The sequence below is a fragment of the Apium graveolens genome, chromosome 8 (assembly GCF_009905375.1).
Source record: "Apium graveolens cultivar Ventura chromosome 8, ASM990537v1, whole genome shotgun sequence".
Taxonomy (NCBI): domain Eukaryota; kingdom Viridiplantae; phylum Streptophyta; class Magnoliopsida; order Apiales; family Apiaceae; genus Apium; species Apium graveolens.
In genome coordinates, this window is record NC_133654.1 from 149,297,730 (window position 1) to 149,307,744 (window position 10,015).

Here is a 10,015-nt window from a genome sequence, read left to right on the forward strand (position 1 = left end):
ATGTCATGTAGTTGCATTTTCATGCTAGTTTAGTTCATATAGTTGCATATTTTGCCATATAGTTTTTTTTATATAGTTTTTTTTATTTTATAGCTTTATTTATCATGTCATATAGCTCATGCATATACCATGATCCCTTTTGTGTTGCTTTACCGATTGATATGTGATATTGATGCGAGTGTAGTGATAGCATTAGAGTGATGTTGAATCTTGTTAGGTTGACATGCATGCTAGAAACACTTGTAATTTCACTAAGTCTTAGAGTATGCTTAAGGACTAGATTGTTATCATGGTTTGATGGTTTTTAAGGGTAATCTATTGCTTATGCTTAGAATGTATGATAGGCTCTTAATGATAAAAGGCATGAAAAGATAAAATTGGAGTAAAAATTGGAATTCATTGCTAGTGTGGCTAGGCATCAAATGGCTAGTAGCCGGCTCGTATTATATATGAGTAGTCTAGGGTTGAGCAAGATGGAGCGAAACGCACTTGCTCAGAAATTGAAAAGAAAAAAAAAGAGAGAGAAAAAAAAGGAAAGGAAAAAATATGGTTTAATGCATAATTGATCACGAGTGAGCTCTTTGGTATTCGAGTTATTAAGTTCTTAGGGGACTTTGTGCCTAGTGATCTAAGGCTTTTATAGTCTGGGATCCGCTAACCTAACGCTCGCTAAATGGATACCATTGCATAAGTCTTTTGTGGACCTCACTCATTGCACGATCAAATAAGCATTTGTTTATGTGTTGAATAAAAGCATGATTATGTAATAAACTCCAATGATCTTGAAGTGTTATAAGTCATTTTGTGTCTAGAATATATTTTTCGTATAATCTTGTGATTGCCTTGAGGATAATTAAGTTATGGTGATTGATCTAGTTTCGAAGCATATCTGTTAAGCATTCGCACACAACACGTTTTTAGTTGTATGTTCGCTTGCGTGATTTGATTGATCTTTAGTCGCCTAATTGCATTGTTGATATGTCATGTGTTGGTTGGTTTAGTCATCACGATGGGGATCGCTGTATTTCATATAGTTTGCATTCATGCATGTTTTTATTCTGAGTTGAGTCTGTGCTGCTTGACGACAAGCATCGATTTAAGTTTGGGGGTATGATAAGTGGCATTTTATACCACTTAGAGCGTCTTATAATGACTTGAATTGATGTCTTGAACTCGAGTATTTTGTGTATTTAACGCGTTTTTGAGTGTTTTTGCATTTCAGGGTAAAACTTGCTTAGATAGGAGGATTTCATCAAAATAAGCCTAAGGATGTACATGGGATCAGTTGCGGGGAGTTGTGCGAAGAAATCAGCAAAATCAGAAGCAAACTTAGGAAATTTCCAGAAGGCTTGCAGGCGCCCGCCTGGAAGGAGCAGGCGACCTCCTGGTAGCAGGCGCCTTCCTGGAAGGAGGAGGCGGCCGCCTGGGTTCGTAATTTCAGAATTTGATTTTTAGAATTCAAGTTCTAATGGTCTTCTATTGGCGCTGGATCTTGTGGACTCTTATATAAACCTATTGGGGAGACATTTTCAACAACAAGTAACAAGGAGAGAAGATCAAGAAGACCGTTTTAGCATGTAATAACGAAGAAGAGGAAGCATACATTTATCTTGTGATTCTTTTAATTCATTGTAACAGTGGATGCTAGATTTCTTTACTCTTTGAACCTTAATACTCTTGTGATGTACTCTATTTTTTATTAAGTATTTTTATTAGTTTATATCGTTGTGTTATTATCATGTTTTCATATGAACCCATGGTGACGATGAGTTCTATCATGGGCAAATCGTGATCATGGGGTCATAGCGGATTTACTATGGATTTCTTTAATTAATTGTTTAATACCTTGGTATATGGTGATTGTATGATATCTAGCATAGGTTGTGCTTATTCGTCTTATGTGCGTCGCGAACATGTAAGATAGTTTGTTAATCTCTTGTGAAGCGACAGTGAATCTTGAGATTTAGAACTTGCTATGCTAGCATAGGTTCATGTATTGTATGCATGATTAGTGGGTAACTCAAACCGTTTTACTTGCCCTATGTAATCATAATGAATAACTTGCATTTAAATCGTTATGTTGTCAAATTCTGTAGACATATAGGGCCTCAACATAATTGATGCCTATTCAACTTCTATCTTAATTGTGGATGCTTGGTAGAATGGTATTCATACAACAAAAGTTGGCATTTATCAGTTTCGTGTTGTTCGATTAATATCATCACCATTACATGCAAAGCGTAATAACAATAACTATTGAATGAAGTAGTAATGAAGTTATGATCTCATGTGTGCTTAATATTGTTAATTTAAGTGTTTATATCATGTAGTTAATATTAGTTAATCAATTTTAATTATTATTGTCTTGACATTGAAGAGTAATCATACATTGGTGAGTAAATATTAATTAAATATAATTAATCAGAGTCTCTGTGGGAACGAACTAGAAATCATTCTATATTACTTGTGAACGCGTATACTTGCGTGATTTATTAGCGCATGCTTTGTGCCTAACACACACCAGGTTCCCAGGCCCCCATTACCACCTAGGGGGAGAAATCCTCCTCCAATCATAGACCTGGATGGACCGTCACAAAGAAGGGTTGTAGTCCCAAGAGCTGATCCAAGCAATCTTCTTCCCCTTGGAGATCCTGATGATCCTACTCCACCATTCACTGAAGAGATAATGAATTCCCATATCTCAAGAAAGTTCAATATGCCCACTATCAAAGCTTATGATGGCACGGGAGATCCCGCTAATCATGTCAGGACATTCTCCAATGCATTGTTGTTGCAGCCCGTGAATAAAGCTATTAAGTATCGGGCCTTTCCTCAAACCCTTTCGGGTATGGCTCAAAGATGGTATAGTCGTTTGCCCCCGAACTCTATTGGGTGCTTCAGAGAATTAAGTTAGGCTTTTAATAAGCAGTTCATCAGCGGAAGAGTGCATGAGAAAAGTTCAGCATCCCTCATGAGCATTGTGCAGGGATCGAAGGAATCCTTGAGAGACTACCTGAATCATTTCACGAAGGAAGCTTTAAAAGTCCTAGACCTTGATGACAAGGTATCCATGATAGCACTGTAACAGGGAACTAGGGATGAGTTCTTCAAGATGTCCTTGGCCAAGCGCCCCCTAAAAGCATGTTATAGCTCCAAGATAGGGCCGGGAAGTACATCAAGGTGGAAGAGAGCATGAGGAAGACCGTAGTGAGCAACGAGCCTGCTGGAGGCAAGAAGCGGAAAAATGATCTGGAATATATCTCTAGGGACAAGTATCCTAGAACTGAGCAAAACCCTGATTCAACCCCTAAGAAGGGATGACCTGGGCAAAAGTTCGCTGAATACGCTAAGCTGAATGCTCCTAGAAGCCAGATCTTGATGAAAAGTGAGAAAGATCAAGATATTCATTGGCCTAAACCCTTGAAGGCAGATCCTGCCAAGCTAGACACGAGCAGATATTGTAGATTTCACAAAGATGTTGGTCATGACACCGATGAGTGTAGGCAACTAAAAGATGAAATAGAATTCTTCATTCAGAAAGGAAGATTGAACAAATACATTGGGGAAGGAAGAGATAGGAATAACAATAGGAGAAAGAACTTTGAAGATCATAGAAGGGACCAAGACGATCAGGGGCGGAATCCCCAGCCTAGGGGACCGGTTATAAATGAAATCTTTGGAGGACCGCGACCCCGAGGGCCTGTGATAAACACAATTTTGGAGGACCAACTGCTGCTGGATTATCCAAGAACTCCAGGAAAGCATATACCAGAAAAGTTATGCATATTGTTGGGGAAGCCCCGAAGAGGTCCAGGACAGGAGTGACAATGGCTTTCGATGATTCTGACCTGGAGGGTATGAAATTTCCCCATGACGACCCGTTGGTCATAACACCGATAATAGGAAATAACCCGGTTAAGAGGGTCCTTGTGGATAATGGTGCTTTAGTGGATATCTTGCTCCATGACACCTTTTTAAGGATGGGTTATAATGATTCTCAACTAACCCCAACTGATATGCCGATATATGGATTTGCGGGAGTAGAGTGCCCTGTGGAAGGGATAATCAAGTTACCAACGACCATAGGTCAGGAACCAAGGAAAGCAACAGAGATGTTGGACTTTGTGGTGGTGAAGGCTAGTTCAACTTACAATGCTATCATGGGGAGAACAGGGATACATGCCTTCAAGGCAGTCCCTTCTTCCTACCATTCAGTTATGAAGTTTCCCACCCGGAATGGGATTGGAGAAGAGAGGGGAGATCAAAAAATGGCTAGAACTTGTTATGTGGCCTCACTAAGGGCAGAAGGAGTCGGGGGGCAGGTTCCGCCTATTGAAGATTTGGATATTCGAGAGAATGATGAGAAAAGAGGGAAGCCAGCAGAAGACTTGGTTTCGATTCCTTTAGCTCCTGAGGATCCTGAGAAGGTGACTTTCATTTGAGCCACACTAGAGGAGCCCCTTAGGGGGAAGTTAGTGAAATTTTTGCAAGAAAATAGTGATGTATTTGCATGGTCAGCAGCTGATATGCCAGACATTGACCCGGAACTGATTACTCACAAGCTGAATGTGGATCCAAATCAGAAGACAGTGAAGCAAAAGAAAAGAAGTTTTGCTCCAGAGAGGCAAGAAGCTATAAAACAGGAAGTAGAGAAGCTCTTAGAGGCTGGTTTCATCGAGGAGATACAATTTCCATAATGGTTAGCATACCCTGTCATGGTGAAGAAGGCCAATGGAAAATGGAGGATGTGTGTGGACTTCACTGATTTGAATGACGCGTGCCCTAAGGACTGTTTCTCGTTGCCAATGATAGATACTTTGATAGATGCCACTGCTGGACATGAGATGATGAGCTTCATGGATGGATTTAGTGGATATAATCAGATCAAGATGCACAAGGACGACATCCCAAAGGTATCATTAATCACTGACTTTGGTGTTTATTGTTATCTTGTTATGGCATTTGGTCTCAAGAATGCAGGAGCCACCTATCAAAGGTTTGTAAATAAAATTTTCAAGGATCTTATTGGTAAAACCATGGAAGTTTATGTAGATGACATGTTAGTCAAGATTCTAGTGAAGACTGACCATATAACCCATTTGAGGGAAGCTTTCGAGGTCCTGAGGTACCACACGATGATGTTAAATCCTACAAAGTGTGCTTTCGGAGTAGGATCTGGAAAGTTTTTGGGATTGATGGTCTCCAAGAGAGGAATCGAGGCCAATCCCGATAAAATAAAGGCAATCATAGGACATGGAACCACCAAAAACTATTAAAGATGTTCAAAAGCTCACTGGAAGGGTTGCAGCGTGGGACAATTCATCTCCAAATCTGGGGACAAGTGCTTGTTGTTCTTCAAGTCCTTAAAGAAGGTAAAGAATTTTGTATGGAGTGAGGAAAGCCAGAAGGCATTCGAGGAATTAAAGAGGTATATGGCCCAGGCCCTATTGTTGGCCAAGCCAGCTCTGAACGAAGTTTTATACTTGTACTTGGCTGCTTCAGAGAATGCCTTGAGCGCTATATTGGTTAAGGAGGAACTTAAAATCCAGAAACCCGTGTACTATATTAGCAAAATTATGCATGGAGCTGAGTTGAATTATTCAACTGTTAAGAAGTTTGCTTTAGCCTTGGTAATGGCTTCAAGAAAATTGCGTCCTTAATTTCAGGCTCATAAGATTGAAGTACTAACAAATCAGGGCAAGCCTCGTTCACGGTCCCAATGGCAAACATAGTCTGCTGGGTTAATATCAGGGCAAGCCTCGTTCACGGTCCTAAGGGCCGTGTCCCAACCAGTCCTAAAAAAGCCTGGGTACACTGAATCATCCCTCACCCACATGGACTGGGTAAACTCCTCCGGGTCCAAGTAGTTGTCAATCGCCTTGTCCTTCTCGGCCCTAAGGACAACCAGCTCAGCATTGGACTCTCCAAGCTCCTCCTCCTTGCGCTTCAGCTTTTGCTCCAAAGCGGCGTACTTCTTCTGCTGCTTCCTGAGGGCATTGTCAGCTTTGTCAGAAGCCCTCTTCCATGATTCAGCTTGCCTCATAGCGCCTTGGAAGTAAGCGTTAGACTGAAATAAAATAATAAATGAAGATATAATAAGGCAAGAAAATGCTATAAGTAAAAATAAAGAAAAATTTCAAGGAAGGGTCATACCGAGGCCAGGGACTGAGCTCCCATGAGCTTTATCCTCTCCAGGTCGGGGGTAACAACCACACCAGTAAAGTCCTTGGGGGTTACGCCGTGGTAAGACCAATCCCAGGCGTGCTTTGTGGATCCAACCACAGTATCCCCTCGGCGGAATCCCCAAAGAGGCTGAAAGGCGCCTATAGCAACAGAGACAGGAGCAGCAGCAGTGATAAGGGCACTGTGAGCTTCAGCTCCCTCTGCTGGAACCTCCATCATGGGCTCCTTGTGCTTCCGTAGGAAGCTAGGCTCCGTAGCCTTTCCTCGAGTATCTATACCAGCAAGGCGAGCCTTCTTCATCCTCGCGGTCTCCTCGACAAGAGGCACATTATCCTCGTTAATCTCCTTAGCAGCTGCAAAAACAAGAGAAAAACAAAATACGTGGTGTCAATAATGCATGAAAGAAAATAAAAATGAGAAGGGAAGAAAAATACCCTGTTGAGAAATGGAGGATAGCCCCACTTGAATAAGAGAAAACTCCTCTAAAAGGGTCCATCTAGTGGTGGCACCATCATCCCGAATAAGCTCATTATAAATTATAGTTTCCTTGGGGGTTAGGTGAATGGATTTGAGGCTACCATCACTAACCTTCCCGAAGGATGATCTGAAGAGGGTGCCCTAGTCACCATTCTCCCATCTTAACCCTACAAAACTATTCCTCCAATGTTGGTTATTATCGGGAATGGAGGCACTATTAAAAATATGTTTGCACTTGGGCCTTTGTTTAATGTAGACCCAACCACAAATACTCGAAGAAATATTATAACACTGGAAAATCTTCCTAAAAACAGCTACAGATAAGGGAAAACCACCCCTAAGACAACAAACCATGAAACATAAAATGTTCCTCCAGCCGTTTGGAGGAAGTTGATAAGGGTTAAATTGCAAATCAGCTAAGAGGTGAGGAATGAAGGGATGAAAAGGAAACCTAACCCCAGCATCAAGGGCATCTGTGTAAACAAAAAGAGTATCGGGTTTCCAGTGGCAAGTACGATCGCCACCGGAAACTGGAACTAGCCTAAGAGGAGGACGAACATTATAACGTGCGTTTAACTTATTGTAATCAATATTGTGCCATGTGTTGCAATGATTGAAAGAGTCAAGATGTGTAGTTGAGGGATATTCGTCCCCCCTAGTATTAATCATATATAACAAAGACATGTAAGAAGAGCGGATTTCGACATCCTTACCTCATTTTGAAGCAGAGGCAATCTTGGCCGCTCTTTCAGCACCTTTGTCTGCCATTAATGGAGAATGAGGAAGGCTTGGAAGCTTGAAAAAAGGTCGGTGGCCGGAAAATCACTAGAAGAGGAGGGGTGTTGAGAGGAGAGGAGAAAGTTTTGGAGAAGTGGAAATGAGAAGTGTGAATGAAATCACATCCCCAACTCACTCTTTTATAGCCACAAGGGAGGCAATTTGGGCCTTAAAAAAGCCCATTTGGGCCCAAGAAAAGAACCTTCTGGAAGAATCCAGAAATAAAACTTGAATTAAATGAATATTTTTGAAATTTCTGGAAGAATCCAGAAAAAACCTAGAAATTCTAGAAAAATATGGAATTTGGGCTCAGGGATAAGGCCCAACTCTAGAAAAATCTAGAAAATCCAAGTATTTAGGGCCCAAAAAGCCAAGTGTCAAGGCCCATACCTAAGATTTTCTAAAGAAAATCAACAAAATGGCCCAAATACAAAAGCCCAGGTAAAAAGGCCTAGAGATAAGGCCCAATATGTTTAAATGGGGTTAAGTGAGGCCCATGAGCCAAAACCCAGTTGAAAAAATGGGCCCAAGGAAGCCCAAAATTGAGATAAAAGCCCAGAAAGTGGATAGACCAAAAATTATAGATAATTATCCTGACCCAATTCGATCATAATTCCCATTAATCTTCTGATCGAATGCGCGAGGTCGAAAAAGCCTACGACCAAGGCTAGAAAAAAGGGTTAATTCGGTCAAAATCTTAAATCCTGACCGAAAGGGTCAAAATTTTGATCGAAAAATTTTAACCCTAAGGAAATTTTTCTGTAACACCCCCAAATCTGGGGTCGGGTATCCGGGTTGTCACGAGTTCCATTTCCCTTAATAACACCCAATCTTAATAAATAATCAACTGCTCTGTACTGTGACCCCATAATAAACACACACACCACAAGTTATAGTCTCAGAGATGAATATTTAAAAATAATCACAAGTCGTTTTATTCCACAATTATATGCCAATACACCTTAAAAGGGTTTCTGAATAAATTTACATTTTTTTGCCATTATTACAATTGATAAAGATACATAAGTCTGGTATATCAAAAGTTGAAAGCCTAGCCTATTGGTAGTTCTTACCTCAGCTACAGCGACATCAACGCCTATAGGAAACTGCGGAACGTTTCCTAATCGCTTGCGAATCGGGAGCTTGGTCCTGTTCATCTTGTCTATCTGATGTTGTGTGATGAAAGAAGAAAACAAGGGTGAGCAACAAGCCCACCAAAATAATATGTATAATAATTAACAATATATGAGCATTCTCATAGTACTCATGAAAGTCTTGGTCAAGAAGAAATGAACCAAGCTGATATCTTAACGCGACCAAGTCGCAAAATATTCAGTATATACATATATACTTTTCAAAATCTTTGAAATACTCTGCCATGCATAATACACACATAGTTCTAGTTTATAACTGTATAAAAATATCGTTGCAAGGTGATCTCACATATATAACCTTGTCTCAACGTTTTTCCGAAAATCTTTGACATGCACAAGATAATCATTTACTAGATATAAGTTTAAAAGATGAAGCTACAAGATACTCCATTATACTTATATCTTTCCGAATACTACTTGAACTACCACCGTTCAAGTTATAATTAGTTTCAAAAGTTCATCACATAGATGAGAATACAAGATAAGACTTGAATAGATTCAATCTTTGAAATATTATTGAATGAAATGAAGTTACGAGATACTTCATTAAGTCCCGATATATATATATCCATATATATATATCTCTCATACATTTCCTGAAAACCTCTGTCATGTAAAGTATGAACAGAGTTGCAATATCCAATGAATTTTGGAAAGAAAAGAATTTTGGCATAAACCTGATATCTTGCTGATCAGGCAAAGATACCAATAAGTAACCTTTTCTACTAGTAAATGGATGAATCCCCTACCGGTCATCACCCTGACCACATAAGGACCTTGTGCTGGACCGCCACCCGGCCTCTTACGCGTTGATGGACTGCCACCCAACAACTTACACTTTGATAGACCGTACCCCGGCCTGTCGCTTATGCCGACTCAATTAGATGGACTTACTTCCCGAACGTTGGGTAAGTAATCAATTCATTTATCAAAACAGCAACCTTGTTGCGAATATAAAATACACCACAGAGCCGGATCCCTTAGATTTTTGAGCGAGTATTCAAGTCCCCTTCAAAAGGAAGATCTTAAATTTAAAAACGAGTTTTGGGATCCGCTCTAACCTTTAAAAATCATTTTGAAGACTCAAAAACACTTTAAAGAGTGTTTGGAGTAATGCTGATTTAATAAAGTAAATCAGTCCCGATATATTAGAAAATATCTGAATATTATTAAATAATATTCCCATAAGGATAATCTCTATATAAAATACTTGAAGTAGAAGTTGTAAAACTTATACTTGAAATGAGTATTAAATAACCAAAGATATACTTATACGAAAGTACTATCTTTATTTGAATAATCAAAAATAAGTTTGATTATCGACACTACATTCTTTAATAAAATAAAGAATATATTTCAGTAAATAATCGGAGTCATAGATCCTCAAATGAATATTCAAATAATATTCATTAAATAATATAAAC